Source organism: Rosa chinensis, chromosome 2 (assembly GCF_002994745.2).
Source record: "Rosa chinensis cultivar Old Blush chromosome 2, RchiOBHm-V2, whole genome shotgun sequence".
Lineage (NCBI taxonomy): Eukaryota > Viridiplantae > Streptophyta > Magnoliopsida > Rosales > Rosaceae > Rosa > Rosa chinensis.
In genome coordinates this window covers 66,513,292-66,531,396 of record NC_037089.1, presented here as the reverse complement: position 1 = coordinate 66,531,396, position 18,105 = coordinate 66,513,292, and the positions used below count along the sequence as shown (strand labels likewise).

The window sequence follows — 18,105 nt, the reverse complement described above, 5'->3', positions numbered from 1 at the left end:
AAAACCTATTTATCGAGTTGTTCGATTACCAGTAGAATGGGAAATGAGTTAGGACTAGGTTGAATCATGATATCCAATATAACAAGGAAAAGAAGTTCACCATACACATTACCTTTTCCACACATCCTATGGTGATGTATCGGCTGTTCTCATCTTCGTAATGAATATGCTTCATCGTCACTTGAAGAGCCTTTTCTCTGACCAACTTGTTAAAGGGCCATCGAGTAAGAAGAGGCTCTGTGGAGATGTAGATCGAGGCTATCCCAAAGGAGATCCTGTATCAAAGGATGAGGGTAGTAGATACTAGATATCCTCCTGCAATTAAAATAACTGTAATCAGGTCCTGCAAATATTTATAAACTAATTTGTGGCTTGAAATTTGAAGTAAATCAAGTTGAACAACTCACTTTGGCACATAGATGGCGTACTTTCTTCCAATTGATTTCATTGTAAGGTTGAATAAAAAGTTCTTCCCTCAATTGAAGAACGAGAGGTGTAATTGGGCCAACAAACCTTTTTCCATATAAGTATGACATTGGCATGTAAACCATCCTACAATAGCACCACATTTTTGCTGCATTTGTATGATGAGGTGATTAAAATCAAAGTATAGAATTAAAAATACCAATACATATAAATGAGTGCAGAAATGACTTAAAGGAGAGAAGGCAAGTGTGCTAATTAATTACCTGGATGCATAGGAAGAAATGAAGGAAGAATCCAAAACTCTGGGGGCATAGGGTTGCTTCCAGACCAATCAAACAAACCAAGTATCTACAAGAAATTATTTTCGTACAATTATAAGCACAGCATTTGAGGCTTTAAGCATATTGCAACTAGTCTCCTCCTCGGGACAAAAATATAACTTATATGTGTAATGAATACTGGCAGTCACCAAATAGTCCAATTTTGTCTAAATTAGCATAATTTATTTGAAATAAGGTACTAATCAACGTCATTTGGTGAACAAATTTAAAGATTTGGGTGCCCTGGCTTTACTGGTATCTTACCGAAAGCCAAGTCTTTCCCCAAGAGGGCATGTGTGTGACACTATCATGATCAAGAATCCACTTTCTAGCTCTTGGACAAGCAATGTCTTGGCCCCCATCTGATGGGAATCAAAAACACAAAGGAGTTCATGGAGAAAGAAGACAAAAAAAATCAGAAAATTGGAAAATACGGATCGGCGATCGATCTCTGGTGTGCAGCGATCGATCGTTTTTGGCAAGGTTGTAGTTCTTCTTCTTTTCTAGCTCTTGTGCGTCTATGCTTTTTCGTATGTGAGATGGTAGGTTTCTTCCACGTCCAAGGAGAGATTTTATTCAGTTTGTAACCTTTTTCTTCTTTCCTTTTGGGACTCTAACTCCTTGGCTTCAACGGTAAGCTCCTTGATTAATGTTATGATTTATTTAGGATTCATTGACATCATTCTATCCAATCGGAGCAGCCAAGAGAATTAATTGCTGAAAATCTTTTTCTTCATGTTGCCTTAAGCTTCCTTGATTCATCAAGACTCCATTATTTGCACATATCTCCTTCCTTTTGCTCTTATTTCTTTCCTTGCGTTGGAAAACCTAATAAACATAAAAACAACTAAATTAACCAGAAAATAAGATAAACTAACAAAGTAAATATGGGAATTAACAACATTATTATCATAGCATAATTATGCTCCTATCAAATACCCCCACACTTAGGCTTTGCTAGTCCCTAGCAAACAAAGAACTAACTAGAACAAAAGACACGGACCTAATGTCTTCCAAACATCTCAGAGAACTTATAATGCCCACAAGTATGGTCAACAAAATTCACGCAATCACATATCAGAATTCACAACCTCACTTAAAAGCTAATTTATTTTGATAACCATAGTGCTAAAGTTATAATACAAGGACAATCAAACTAATGCAACAAAGGAGAACCAACTTATTCATGGGTCAAACAAGCGTCAACTCAATTTCTCACAAAGATGCTCTCAATTTCTTTCCACTCATGATTTTCTGACTTGATGTATAAGCATATATTTCACTCAAGTTATATGTGAGAGGAATGATGTAATAAGACAAACAAATAGCTCACATATGATAACAAGAAAGAAGGGCTTTTTCTGAATTTTTTTTATATATATGATCCCATGATTGGAATGCCAAAACTCAGACGAAAGGCCAGTGACACCATATGCTCACCCCTCCACAAAAGTCTCCACAAATCGAATGCACAACTTCAAATATCAAAAATGTCTTTATTCAGGGTTGTAATGGGGCCAAGGGTTTTAGGTTAAAAGAAAGAAAAGATAGGGAATAACAAAAATCCTAAAGAACCTAGTGGAGCACCAAAAAAACATAAGAGATAAAAGAATCTTGAAACTCCTCAAGGTAATCAATCTTCAAACATGAAGCAAGTAATTTTTTTTCAAGGCCATATGTCATCTTTTTGGGCCTTTGCTTCATTCTAACATCAACAACCACAACATGAATGTATCAAATCCAAGGAAGTACTTTGCTTTTCTATTCTTTTGATGTGTCTTTTCAAGCATTCTTGCTCTTTCTTTTTCTTTTTTTCGGCTATCACATTTTTTTCTATTTTTTTTTCGATGGTCGTAAAACACACTTTTTTTTTCTTCTCTTCCTTGGATCGATGTACAATGAACTCCCCCACACTTTCTTACAAAAGTACCTTGAACATACATATATCTCTAAAAATATTTGCTCCACTAATTCCTTAGAATAGGGTAAGGATAAATCTATACTAAGCTTAGGGTTAAGGAATTTGTGGCGATGAAACAAAAAGGCTTACTGTAGGCTCAAGGGGGTTAACTAGGGGAGTGAACATCTTGTGTGCATAAAAGGGACACAGATTAATTTGGCTATGGTGGTGATCCTAGTGCCTTTATCCCTTCCCATCCATCATGCAATTCAACCATATGCTTCAAGAGGCTTTGGGGCAAGTTCTAGCATTTGTCCTTGTAAAATATGCAAGTTGAATCCGAGTCTCAACCAAGATGAATACGAGATGAGATCATGCAAAATCCTCGTCAAGAAAATAAGATGATTCTATGCTAAGCACTCAGAGAAGAAATAGCACATATACATGCTCAACAGCTCACAAGGGTTTAAATCAAGTTTAACCTGTCATAGCATGCATCCATCAATTCTCAAGTGTTACATTAATCCAACCATCAATGTATATAAATCAATCACAATAATCATCAAAATCTATTAACAATTATTTGAAATCAAGAATCTAACACATACCTGCAATCCTTTTGTGACCAAAATATAATTCTAAAAGTTCATGCTCATCATAGAGTTGGAAGACTCCTAAGACTCATTGAAAAAAAAAGGGCTAAATACTGAATACTACCCTGTAGTTTGGGTCCAAAATCAATTCAGTCCCTAAACTTCTAATTTCATCAAAAACACCCCTGCACTTTCAATTTTGATATAATATGTCCAATTTGTTAGTTTTTCAGTAATTGAAGTTATTTAACTTGTTAATGTGGCTCATATATGGCCTATGTTTTATGATGTGGTGTCGAGGTGGTCTGCATAGTCAATTTAGGAGTGAGTCATACTATAAAATAAATAGTTTTTATAACAAATAATCCAACTATAACCTGAACTCATAACAGAATATTAACGAATTGGACCTATTAGATCAAAATTGAAAGTGCATGGGTGTTTTTGATGAAATTAGAAGTCCAGGGACTGAATTGATTTTGGACCTAAACCACAGGGTAGTAACTAGTATTTAGCCCAAAAAAAATAAAACCTAAAACTAGACTCTTTTTTCTTTTATATATTTTTTTTTTGACAAAGAATGACTCAAAAACAAATTGACAAATTCGTATTTCCCTCCCCCACACTTAAATTAGACATTGTCCTCAATGTATGGCAATGTAACGCACAATGCACAAGGAAAGCATAGAGAAAGAAAATCCAAAAGAGGGCAAGTGAAAAGATAAGAAAGGTTATAGAAAAGCTCCCCCTTGTAGACCTCCCACTGCTCACGACCTTTGGAGAAGACCAAAGTCAGACACCATCTGCAAGGCACAAGGCCTTGACTTCCAAAATGTAAGCTCCGTGCTATATGGACTCCAAAATGTCGCAATTTTTTGTCATAAGGCCAACTTCCAGCCCTTATAACTTCTGTAGGGACAGCCTGATGGATGGGGTGCTACTGGGAGCTGAAAATTGGTGTTACAAGCTGTCTGTGCATATGTAGCACGTCTCCTAACTCCAAATAGATTGAAAATGGCAGCCCTGCGAAGTTAGAAGAAAAACAGAATTTTGCACAGAAAAGCTGAGAAAAGGACATTTACCCATTCCAACCTCAATTCTGAAGGGTTACGGTGCTCCAATGGAGATGTTACTCTAGATCAATTGTGAAGTAGACATCTCAAGGTTTAAGTACATATAAGGTTTGTCCTTATTGGACCCCCGCAAGTATTCCTGTTTTGCCTTTTATATGACCCAACTGCGCAGGTTCCTGCTTTGCTGGTCTGACCTTTCGGTACTCAAAGTAGAACTGGGAATGCATCAGAAGTCTAAATCCAGTTCTGTAAAAACATACAAAAACTAAACCCATAGATATTTCTATGCATATATGGTACGTCTCCTGGTTCTTTCTGAGCTGAAAACGGCAGCCAGCCAAAGTTAACTGACTGGACAGCCGGAACTCTGTTTTTGAGCAGGAAAGTAGTCTTCCTCGCCTTTCTTAATGGGTACACCTACACACTCACAAAACACATTAACAAACTAACAAGAATCAAATTAAAAATGAAAAAGTTTGGGTTGCCTCCCAACAAGCCCTTGTTTTAACGTCTTTTCAGCCTGACGTGTACCAAGAAATTTACTCAAGGGAAGGGGTTCATGGAGGGGTACATCCTCCACTTCTTGCTCCATAATGGACTCATAGTAAGGTTTGAGTCGATGCCCATTGACCTTGAATTTCATGCCGGCCTTTTCACTTTGAAGTTCCACTGCACCATGATGAAACACATTAGTAACAACGAATGGACCAATCCAACGTGAACGGAGCTTACCAGGAAATAATTTAAGGCGGGAATGGAAAAGAAGAAATTTTTGTCCAACAACAAAAGTCTTCCTCATTATCATCTTGTCATGAAATGCCTTAGTCTTCTCCTTGTATATCTTAGCACTCTCATAAGCTTCATTGCGAATTTCCTTAAGCTCATTCAATTGAAGTTTTCTATGCAAGCCTACAACATCCAAGTCCATGTTAAATTTCTTTACCGCCCACCATGCTCGATGTTCCAACTCCACGGGTAAGTGGCATGGCTTGGCCATAAACAATTCGGAAGGGTGACATGCCAATGGGAGTCTTGAAGGCAGTCATATAAGCCCATAAAGCGTCATCTAATCTCAAGCTCCAATCCTTCCTATTTGGTGCCACGGTCTTTTCCAGGATTTGCTTGATTTCACGGTTGGACACTTCTGCTTGCCCACTTGTTTGAGGATGATATGGTGTAGACACTTTGTGAGTAATACTATACTTTCGAAGAAGAGCTTCAAAGGTCCTATTGCAAAAATGCGATCCTCCATCACTAATTATGGCTCTTGGGGTCCCAAATCTAGAAAAGATGTTAGCTTTAAGGAAATCTGAAACCACTTTAGCATCGTTAGTACGGGTGGCTTTTGCCTCCACCCATTTAGACACATAATCAACTGCAAGTAGAATGTAAAGAAAGCCATATGAAGAAGGGAATGGACCCATGAAATCAATGCCCCAAATATCGAATATTTCAACACTTATGATTAGAGTTTGAGGCATTTGATCCCTTGGACCCAAGTTACCTGTACGTTGGCACCTATCGCATGTCTTGCAAAAGAGATAAGCATCCTTGAATAATGTAGGCCAATAGAACCCATATTCAAGGACCTTCAAGGTAGTCCTTTTTGCTCCAAAGTGTCCTCCACAAGCATAAGTATGGCAAAAGGTTAGTATAGAATGAAATTCAGATTCATGGACACACCTTCTTACCAATTGATCTGCACAAAACTTCCATAAGTATATATGGCTCATCCCAAACATATTGTCTTACGGTTTTGATAAACTTATCCTTTTGAGCTCGAGTGAAATTGTCTGGAATTAGCTTGGTTGCCATGTAATTGACGATGTCCGTGAACCATGCATGGCTCAAAAGAAAAGAAGAAAATTTTGGGTGCCTAGCGAGATCAATCGTTTGGACGGTGAGATCGATCGTTTTACCTTCTGATCCCAATTCTTGTACTTCAAACAATTGCTCGTCCGGGAAGGTTTCCTTCAATGGTAATACATGTTCTTCCTCTTTTGAACTATGCACAAGCCTACTCAAATGATCAGCTACCACATTCTCACATCCTTTCTTGTCCTTATCTCCAAATCGAATTCTTGAAGGAGGAGAATCCATCTAATTAACCGAGGCTTTGCTTCCTTCTTTGTAAGTAGGTACCTAAGGGCTGCATGATCAGAGAAAGCAATAACTTTAGTACCCAAAAGATATGAACGAAACTTTTCCAAAGCAAAAACAATTGCTAATAATTCTTTTTTCTGTGGTGGAGTAATTGAGTTGGGCATCGTTGAGCGTCCTTGACACATAGTAAATAACATGAGGGATCTTTTCAACTCTCTGCCCCAAAACAGCTCCTACGGCATAGTCCGATGCATCACACATAAGCTCAAATGGGAGACTCCAATCTGGTGGCATGATCACAGGAGCCTCAGTCAACATCTTCTTTAGCTTTTCAAATGCCTCCATGCACTCCTTGTCGAAGGCAAAAGGTACATCTTTTTGAAGTAGTCGACATAACGGTCTTGTGATCTTCGAGTGATCCTTAATGAAGCGTCGATAAAAACCTGCATGACCAAGAAAATAGAGCACCTCCTTCATGGATGTGGGAGGTGGTAAAGAGCGTACAAGATCTATCTTTGCTTTGTCTACTTCTATCCCTTTAGCAGATATAATATGACCCAAAACTATACCTTGTTGCACCATAAAATGACACTTTTCCCAGTTTAAAACAAGATTAGTTTCTTGACATCTCTTAAGAACTAAAGATAGATTAAATAGACATGAATCAAAAGAGTCACTGTAGAGAGAAAAGTCGTCCATGAAGACTTTGATGATCTTTTCAACCATATCAGAAAATATGCTTATCATGCATCTTTGGAATGTAGCGGGGGTGTTGCACAGACCAAAAGGCATCCTCCAGTATGCGAATGTCCGAAAAGGACATGTGAAAGTTGTCTTTTCTTGGTCCTCTGGATGAATAGTAATTTGATTGTAACTGGAGTATCCGTCCAAGAAACAATAATATGCATGACCTGCAAGTCTTTTCAACATCTGATCAATAAAAGACAAAGGAAAATGGTCCTTACGTGTAGTAGTGTTGAGTTTGCGATAGTCAATGCAAACCCTCCAACTGGTTTGAACTCGGGTAGGAACCAATTCATTATCTTCATTCTTCACAACTGTGATGCCAGAACGTTTAGGTACAACTTGGACCGGACTCACCCATTCACTATCAGAGATGGGATAAATGATGCCCACATCGAGGAGTTTGAGAACCTCCTTCTTTACTACCTCCATCATAGGCGGATTGAGACGTCTTTGAGCCTCTCTTGATGGTTTGGTGCCTTCCTCTAAGAGAATCTGATGCATACACATGGAAGGGCTTATTCCCTTTATATCTGCTATGCTCCATGCAATTGCTGACTTGTGTTCCCTTAGGACTCTCACCAATTTCTCTTCCTCATTCACATAAAGATTGGCTGCAATGATGACGGGTAATGTCTCATTCTCTCCCAAAAAGGCATACTTCAAGTGTTCGGGCAATGGTTTGAGTTCTAACTTGGGTGACTGGACCACAGAAGGAGCAAGTTTTTAATCAGTTAATGGAAGAGGAATGAATTTAGAACTAAACTTAGCTAGGATATAAGGTGGAGCATCAAGGGCAGCAGCTATTTCAATCAATTCCTCATCGAAAACCATAGAAGAAGAAGCAGCAACTTTTATGGTAGACAACAAACGATCGATCGCTGCATTCCTTGTGATCGATCGCTGCTGGGAGTTTATACCAAGTTCTAATGTTTTCTTGAGCGGGTCTTCCCCTACACTCGCATCAAAGGTGTCCTGCTCTAAAAATTCAAGAGCATTAATAGAAAAACAGGAATGAATGTCACTAGGGTACCTCATAGCTTCAAAGATATTACAGCTTATAACATCTCCATCGAAATCCATGGTCAAGGTTCCTTCAAAGACATCTATCTTTGTGCGAGCGGTTCTCAAGAATGCACGACCAAGAATGAGTGGTAAGTCATATGGCACCGGCTCGGGTTCCATGTCAAGCACAAAGAAATCCGCGGGGAATATCAAATGATTAACTTGAACCAAGACATCCTCCACAAGACCCTTAGGAAGAGCAATTGAGCGATCCGCTAATTGGATAGTTACCGGTATTGGTTTGAGCTCACCTAGATGCAAAGACTCATAGACAGAGAAAGGCATTAGATTAATTCAAGCACCCAAGTCTAATAAAGCCTTACCGAACCTTTTATCCCCAACTGTGCAAGGGATTGTAAACCTTCCGGGATCCTTCAACTTAGGAGGTAGCTTTCTCAAGAGCACAGCGGACACTTCTTCACTTAGAGCAACGGTTTCCTTCTCCTTTTACTTCCTTTTGTTAGTGCACAACTCCTTGAGGAATTTAGCATATCGCGGTATTTGCTTAATAGCATCCAAGAGAGGGATGTTAACTTGGACTTTAAGGAAAGTTTCCAAGACATCCTTCTCTTCTTGATCTTTCTTAGAGCTCATGAACCTGCGAGGAAAAGGAATGCATGAAGTAGCCAACTTAGGAGGACTAGGATCTTTTACCTTTGGAGGAGAAAAAACATGAATATTCTGATCGGCCCCCGTGAGATAGATCGTTGGGATTGGCAAGATCGATCGTTTGGTTTATGAGGTTGTCAACAATCGATCGTTGGAATTCCCGAGATCGATCGTTTTTTCACCAGAGATGATTTTCTCTTCCTCCTTTGTATTTCTTTGCTCCTCCTTCTCTTCTTGACCCTTCGTTGGTGCCTTTTGGTGCCTAGAAGCTTCTTCTAATTGTCTACCACTCCTTAAAGTGATTGCATTGAGCTCAGCCATGCTCCCATCCTTAGGATTTTGAACGGTTATGCTAAGGAGGGTGCCAGGAGGTCTAGTTTGAATCACCGTTGCAAGTTGCCCAACTTGCCTTTCCAAGTTCTTGATAGCTTGTCCATGTTGCTAAGCTAAGGCATCTTGCTTTTGAAACTGAATCTCAGTCCTTTGGATGAAAGCTGCGGTGTCCTTTTGGAAAGATGCCTTGTTCAGAGTCATCTCCTTCACTAGTTCTTCCAAGGACTTGCTTGAGGATTGTTGAGGAGGAGTTTGTTGATAGACTTGCAGCCTAGCCCCTTGTTGGAATCCAGGTGGTCCATTGTAGACACCTTGAGTAGGTCGAACCACGTTGTCATTACCGCCCCAACGGAAGTTTGGATGATCCTTCCATCCCGGATTGTACGTGTTAGAGTAAGGGTCATATTTGGGCCTTTGTTGCCCCATGTAATTCACCTGTTCCTCTGACAAAGAAGACATAGGGCATCTATCAGTAGTATGATCAGAACAGGAACAAATAGAGCATACCTGAGGTGTTGCCTTAATGCCATTTCCTAAGGCATTCATTAGCATGTCAAGCTTTCTTTCTACAACCACCATTTGGTTCCTTGAATCAACTTTATACACTCTATGTCCTCTTGTATGTTTATCCCTTGTGTAGAATTGTCTATTGTTGTCAGCCAAATCAAGATTATATGCTTCTTGACCGGTTTTATTCATGAAAGTCCCTCCACACGCAGAATCAACGCTGCCCCTATTAGCTATGTCCAATCCATCATAGAAAAATTGGACAAGGTCATTCAGACTGAAGTTGTGATGGGGACACTTCCTCTGCAACTCTTGAAATTCCTCCCATGCCTCATATAGTGTATCTCCATCCTTTTGAGTGAAGTTTTGAATCTCCCTCCTTAGTCGTTTTGTCAGTTGAGCGGGGAAATATTGTTTCAAAAACTTCTTAACCATTTCATCCCAAGTTGTGATGATACCTACAGGTAACGAGTACAACCAACGTTTTGGATAATCTTTTAAAGAAAAGGGGAATAGAAGTAACTTGAGTCCTTCTGGTTGGATGTTTTGAATGGTTTGCAGCTTGCAAATATCCAAGAATTCCCTAATGTGAACATTAGGATCCTCAGATGGTGTGCCCGAGTACTTAGGCAACGAGTTCAAGAGCTGCATAGGAATAGAGAAGGCCTGATTGCCCGGAGGTGTGTAAGCTATGCATGAGGGGCATTCCGAAGTTGTAGGAACAAAAGCATCCTTCAATGCCATGTCGAGTCTTGGGGGTTCCTCTTCGTCCTCGTGAATTGAATGTGCAGGTGAGTTTGGTGGTGTATTCTCGTCCTCCTCCCCTTGTGAAGAAGTAGAACCCGCCGTTGTGTCGTCAATTATTGGCAAACTAGTTCCCTTCGTTTGCTTCCTATTCGACTTGCAAGTGCGTTCTATCTCTGAATCCAAGGGCGTAAGATTTCCTTGAGCAGTTCTACGAGTAAGCATACACCTGAAAACACAAACAAAGAAACATTAAGTAAGAAACTAAAACAGAAATCAAATTAAACAAACTAGTAGAAGCAATTAGAATAAAAGTAATCCCTGGCGACACGGCGCCAAAAATTGATAGCTAAATTTAAACCTATTGATTTTCGTTATTCTCCTGCAAATATGTCGATTGTAATATACATAAATAAGTGTCTCCCACAGAGGATTAAGTTAAACTAAAAGCTTCAACAAAAGTCACAAAACGTGACTGCAGTTCCTACTGAACAGCAGTTGAAAAAAAAACTAATAATCTAACTAAAAAAACCCAGAAAAATACGAAAATTTACAGAGACGTACTGGACACACAAGGCGTCCAGCACACAAAATTTGGTCAATTTTGGAGTTGAATTACTATATTAAATAAATATGGGAAAACAGAGAACAGAACGTAAAATAAAGAAAAGCTGATTTGAGAATGGTTGAGATCAAGATAATGAAACTAGCTAGGAAGGAAGTATCCACCCCCAACAATCACACACAACACACTTTGTCCAATTTACTACCAATTAACTTAGTTGAAGACACTCAGATTGGCTCGGTACGCTTGAGCACAACCTATTACTCTTTCTTACTTTGCACGCTAGGCAAGAAGCGCTCTACACCAAGACTATTCCCAAGCAATGCAACCTAAAGGTACGTTTATTAGATTAAACATGCAGATATCATTAAGTTTGAAAAGAGTTTGAGCAATCACTAGGCATCGCAAATAACTTAGAGCCTTGCTAAACCTAGGGTTTTGTTTACTTGCTAGTTAAAACTACCAATTACTTCTCTAGATAATTTGAGGAATCCAACTATTGATCCAGGCATCAAACAATCAAAGTATCAGAACCCTAGCATGCATACTAAGTAGGCCTCCAAAGCACACAAACATAGAATTCATCAATGAGAAATCGGTAAACAAAACCTCAACTTTATTAATTGGAAAACAAATTGAATATCAAAGCATGTTATGGATCATGTCTAGGGGCTTCAACAGCCCCCTAACTACTGGAAATTTAGTTACACATAATGGGAATAAAAAACAAAAAGGAGTTCATGGAGAAAGAAGACAACAAAAATCAGAAAATTGGAAAATATGGATCGGCGATCGATCTCTGGTGTGCAGCGATCGATCGTTTTTGGCAAGGTTGTAGTTCTTCTTCTTTTCCAGCTCTTGTGCGTCTATGCTTCTTCGTATGTGAGATGGTAGGTTTCTTCCACGTCCAAGGAGAGATTTTATTCAGTTTGTAACCTTTTTCTTCTTTCCTTTTGGGACTCTAACTCCTTGATTAATGTTATGATTGATTTAGGATTCATTGACATCATTCTATCCAATCGGAGCAGCCAAGAGAATTAATTACTGAATATCTTTTTCTTCATGTTGCCTTAAGCTTCCTTGATTCATCAAGACTCCATTATTTGCACATATCTCCTTCCTTTTGCTCTTATTTCTTTCCTTGCGTTGGAAAACCTAATAAACATAAAAACAACTAAATTAACCAGAAAATAAGATAAACTAACAAAGTAAATATGGGAATTAACAACATTATCATAGCATAATTATGCTCCTATCACCATCATCAGGTCCTTCTCCGAGAATACGCATACAAATATAGCTGAGAGCTGTGCTGAACATGGTGCTATGACCTTTGATGTGTAGTCTCCAGCCACCATCGTCATTCTGAAGTACCCGAAATATACACTAAAGATTAGATTCTTTAATCTTTATACAGTTGCTGATCGAAATGGAAAGATTTTGGTCATAATTGTGCTAATAAATGTTAAAAACTATATGCACCTGATGAAAGTATAGGTAACACAGAATTTCTTTCCGATGCTCTTCAGGGAATACACTATTAAGATGTCCCGTAATATACATACATATGACCTGAATGTTTAGAATAGAAACTAAATGATAACTCATAATTTCATACATTTTTATACCCTTAAATATCGGATTCTAGGCTTAGTTCTTATCATTTTTGAGTCTTTTACTTTGTGTTTGTGTTTTGTAGGTTAAATTGGAGAAAGGAAAGATTTGGAGCTTAGAGTCAAGCAGGATTGAAAGGATGCTGGCCATCCTGATTTTCCAGAATTGTCTCTGTTTTGCGTCAACTTCAAGTATTAAACTGTACCTTCTCACAAGGAACTATCAGACGAGTCTTATACCACTGGAAAGATACGGATGTTAGCTTTCTGAATAATTTTACAGAAGTGGATTCGCATCCTTCTGGAAGAAGTTATAATGATTTAAGCGAACCTAGTTCGGGAAGGCAGATTCTGACTGATCTTGCATATCTTTTCGGAATCTGATTTGTGAAGCCCAAGTGCATTGCTCTTAGCACTTTGACGGGCTTGTGTCTAACATGTTTGGAGTAATTCCTTGCGTAGTAGCCTTGCGTTTTCTTTGGAGAGAAGGAATCTATTCCAAGTAGGACTAGAAGACCTAAGAAGCCCAAAGTCAAGTAGGATTTGAGAAGAGAGATATAGGGCAGAAAACCTAGCATGCATGGAGATGAAAGACACAGCATATTCTGCAGAGAACAAGGAGAAGAAAAAGCTCTCACCATCGCTGGTTCTGAGTTCCTTAATTCTTCCATTGTCTGTTTCATGATTTCTTTGATTCTAATCATGCGTTTCTGTCACGCCCCTGATTTTACACACATGAAAATCGATATATATAACCCCATAATTATATATGCGTGAACGTCCAGTCATCAATACAAAATACCTGAAATCCTTTTTTCCTTAAACTTACACACATATTGATGCCCTGAACCCTCAAAGTTAATATACACTCGCTCCAAAGAGTTATATATTACACAAGCTTACGAATTAAATTGTCAACAACAAGATAAAACGTAAATCCTCCTCAGAGCTTACTACAACGGAAGTCCAAATAACGGTAAAGTCACAAAATTTTCTTCCTACCGTTTAGCTACAAGTATGCAACCCCCACTTCAGCCACGATTATCCTGACCTGCAGGATTAACCCCTACACCGTTTGATTGGTGCACCGGGTTGCCACACAACAAACCCGGTAAGCTTTTGCAAGCCCGTATGAGTAACTCAAACCCCACACAACTCACACCAATCACGAGAATAACTCACACCAATCATGTTTAAATCAATAAACAAATCACGGGATAAACCCACACAAATCACGAGATAAACTCACACAAATCACGTTTAAATCAATAAACAAGCACGAGATAAACCCACTCAAATCACGTTTAAATCAATAAACAAGCACGGGATAAACCCACTCAAATCACGTTTAAATCAATAAACAAGCACGGCGGACAGACTAGAGCTCTAACTGATCGTATTAACTAACCCGGCCAAAGGCATGAAGTCCCGATTTTCCCACCCACGATCACATTTTGTGACCCACGATCCTTGACTCGTAAGTCTTTGGACCCGCGGTATAAATACCAAAACATCAAAGGAGTCACAATGGACCCAAAATGTTACACGAATCTAAAATGAAAGATTCCCCGTAATTGATCCGTATCAATTACTCCCCGTAAAAACCCATATTTAAATAAACCACCCGCGAACTAAAATGTTCCTCAAACACACAAATCACACGCTTTTCAAAACAAATCAAAATCAACATTTCCACAATCATTTGTTTTCCAAAAGCCACAACCCAAAACAATAAAAAGCATCATTTCATGCATATTGTTTCAAAATCCACAAACCACCAAAACATATATATTTCACGTAAATATATATATATACGTAGTCATCCGCTCAGGAATGCCTACTAATACCAACTATAGTTTGCAGTTAACTAAATAACTCAAAACAGTATGGTGAACCCGTTCGTTAATGAACTTCGTGAGATTACTCACCTCAGAATCCCGCTGCGTCTTCTATACAGAACTGAACTAACACTATCAGCAACAACTCGTCCAATTCACCTTTAGAAGCACCTAATCACCAATGATCTCAATCAGTAACGATTCACATTTGATTTAAGTTCGAAACCCCTGCTTTGAACTAAAATCCCCAAAGTGGCGCCAATCGAGGCAAACCACATCCGAGACCTCCCAAAGTCTCTGGAATGCGCCCACGATAGATGTGACCAAACCACAAGTCGATCGGACGCTCGTATCCTCACGGATCGAATAAATTCACTGATATGAAACGGCAAAAATCATAACAAATCCATTCGAACTCCAAAATTTGCATATTATATATCGAAACGCTCGTATCGACAAGTAGAAGACATATAATACCAGAAACAGACCCATATATGGCCAGAACACCGCCGGAACACCGCCACAGGGATGGCGCACCGCCGCCGGCCAAAACTCAATATTTCACAAAACTCCCAATATCAAAAAGCTTCATCTAAGCATGCTTGTGAACTTTCATAACTGGATCGAAGTCAGAAAACAAGCCTACGGGATCGAAAACTACCTCACAAGCCGTGAACAGTAATCCCAACTGAGTTGAACCGATTTCCACGTAAACCGATCAAAACAAACACCACAGATCGATCAGCAAGCCTATTCTGAACTCAACCAAGGAAACACGAAGCCACTAAGTCGCCGGAGTTGTGTTTTCTGGCCGGGTCCGAAAACACCAACCTGCACCGCCTTCTACCGCCGCTACCACCGAGAATTGGCACTAGAGAACACCACAGGGAGGAGCGCACGGAGGAGACGAACTGATCTGGAAAGTCTCGTCGCCGGAGATGGCCGGAGCTCGCCGGAAAAACCAGGTCGGATCACCGGGTTCGGGTCGGGTCGAGCACAGGTGATGAGAGAGAACGGAGGTTTCTGGTTTCCGGAAAAGGAAAATGCAAAAAATGGAAATAGTAAGTTTCTGAAAATGGAAACTCCTATTTATAGAACTTTCCCAAAATTTCAAACGCTCATAACTTTCTCATACGAACTCCGATTCTCGCGTTCCACATGTCCACGAACTCGTATCAACGCGCTCTACAACTTTCGTGAAGGAAGTTTTTGGAGAATCCCAATGCATCAAAAGTCAACCTTGAACCCCCCCTAAAGTCATACTTTTCAATAACTAATTCGTCCGAAACACTTCCGCTCCGTCCACGAGCCACGAAACCGTCCAACAACCATAAATTAGATTCCGGAATTCCTTGGAAAATAAATACGAATTTCTGGGGCATCACATTTTCATAGTTATGGATTGCTAAACTTCTAAGCTAGGGCTGAGATAAAGCCCCTAGTATGACTATTCTATTTGTTTAGTTGGTTTGCTATTGAATTTCTGGATTTCTATGTTAAACTCTTAATCACCGTTTCAATAGAACTTTATTCAAAATCTTCGCTCGGGATCAATAAGACCTAGGTTTTGTTTATGAGTTATTTGGTTGGAGAACATGATGCTTGATCAATGAGTAGATGTTTTCTAGGGTGCCAAAAGAGAATTCAATCTTGTGATTAAAGAGTTGTGAATTAAGAATACAAGTGCTTGATCATAGTCGATATTCTTGTTTTTATGATTTTCTAGTTCTTTTGTGCTTAATGGAGTTGAACATGTTTGCTTGAACCTGATCATTAAGTGGAGTAAATCATAGTTTGGCTACTTGAGTTCTATACATGATCAATAAGTTGGAATTCATAGGTTAGAAGAACTTTGGCATATGTCTGGGATCAATAAAGCTTATGTACGGAAATTGTTAGCATGTAATCTAGGTGTTCAATAGTTATCAACTAGAGAATATAGAAGTATTAGGTGGTGGATTCAATGCTTTAGCAGCTTCATAATCTGTACTTAAACTTAAAGAAATCTCATTGCTCATTCTTGTCTTTAATTTTAGTTTTTCTTTCTTTAATTTTCTGTTTAAAACTCAACAACATTGTAAAAATCAGTTAGTCTCACTTAAGTATAGTCACACATAGAGTGCACAACGGTATTTAGCTTCCTAAATACAAGGAATTTATTGTAATTAGACAAAACTAAAAACTTAGGTATGGGCCTAGGGTAAAAACCCCCGCCCAAATTACGCTCTAGAGGGCAGTCCCAAGAGAAGAGGCCTAACTCAAGGCCCAGCAAGCCAGGGTTGACCCATAAGTCCTGCTTGCAGCCGCCTATGCAGTGCAGCCCATAAGTCCTTCCACGAGCCACGCCGCCCACGAGCTGCTCCGCCACAGAGTCTCAGCATGAGCCACGCTACCCAAGAGTTCTGCCAAGAGCCGTGCCGTCGAGCTCCAACACGCTAACACTGCCTGCCCCCAACTCCACTCCCCACTCCCCATGAGCCGCACCGTCGCCTAGACGCTCCAAGATCCACGTCACCACTAGATCTGGAACGCCCCATCCCTGCACAAGGATCACCACAAGACGCCCAGAAAAGCCGCCCCAACCCGACATCAAAACCTCAAACCAAACATCTTCTCTCATAACCTTAGCCCAGGGCATTGAAGTGCCCATCCGACAGTGAGCACAGTGACAACGCGGAGATGCCGACACCATCCCTGGCCATCGCTAGACAGAAAACTTTTTGGTGCTTTTGGCTTTTTCTCTCTTGCGACGCTAGGGCTGGAGAGTTAGAAGAGGAGAACTCTCGCCCAGAAAAAGAATTTATTTGTTTACCCATTAACATCATAAATGATTGTGAATATCTTGCTCTAAATCAATCAAACAAGACGATTAGAGAAGAACAGGTAAGGAATAAAAAGCCTTCCCTTTTAAAAGCCTTGAAAGCAAAAATTTGTAAACAAAAAAGGGCATTAATATTTAATCACTATTTTCAATTTGAAGTTCCACACTTCCACCCTTATACGTATGTCGTATGACATTATTGGTTAGAGCATCTTTAGCAATGCTAACCATTTTTAGTTAAATTTAAACCAAACTAGTTAAAAAGTTATTTTGGTTAGCCACTTCTAAAATACATCTGCATCGTTCTCTTTATTTTACCTAATTATGAATTTATATTATTTTTTGAATGAAGAATAAATAGTTTAAATATATTTATAAATTACATAAAATTATTCAAAATAAAATTTTTAAATTATAAAGAGCCTCATCATGCTCTCTCTATATTTGGGAGAGAGATAGTTAATTAAAAATTAGGATTAAATTATGTTTAGTCCCTACACTTTGTCTCTCTCATCGTTTCAGTCCCTCACATTCTAATTTAATCTAAAAACTCTCTGACCTTACAATTTCCCCCCATGTAGGTCTCTCCTGTGTTAAATTAAGAGTTGGCCTTATGTGAAATGCCCAATATACCCATTTGCTATTTCTTTTTCTTTTTTCCTTTTTAATTTCTTTTTTTCCTTTTTTCTTTTTCCTTTTTAATTTTTTTTAATTTTTTCTTTTTTCTTTTTTCTTTTTCCTTTTTAATTTTTTTTATTTTTTATTTATTTTTCTTTTTTCTTTTTTCTTTTTTCTTTTTTCTTTTTAATGACCATCGTATCTTGCTGCATCGGTAGAGCCACGTCGGCGAA

General features: G+C 39.0%; 1 non-coding gene and 1 pseudogene across 1 annotated transcript; one reads left to right on the top strand and one right to left on the bottom strand.

Moving 5' to 3' along the window:
* The window catches only part of LOC112184800, a 28,523-nt pseudogene extending 15,257 nt beyond the window's left edge, over window positions 1-13,266 (bottom strand).
* On the top strand, window positions 9,954-10,060 carry LOC112191152. The gene has a single exon (XR_002932868.1). It is a non-coding gene; the product is annotated as a small nucleolar RNA R71 (small nucleolar RNA).
* Window positions 13,267-18,105: the final 4,839 nt, after the last annotated feature.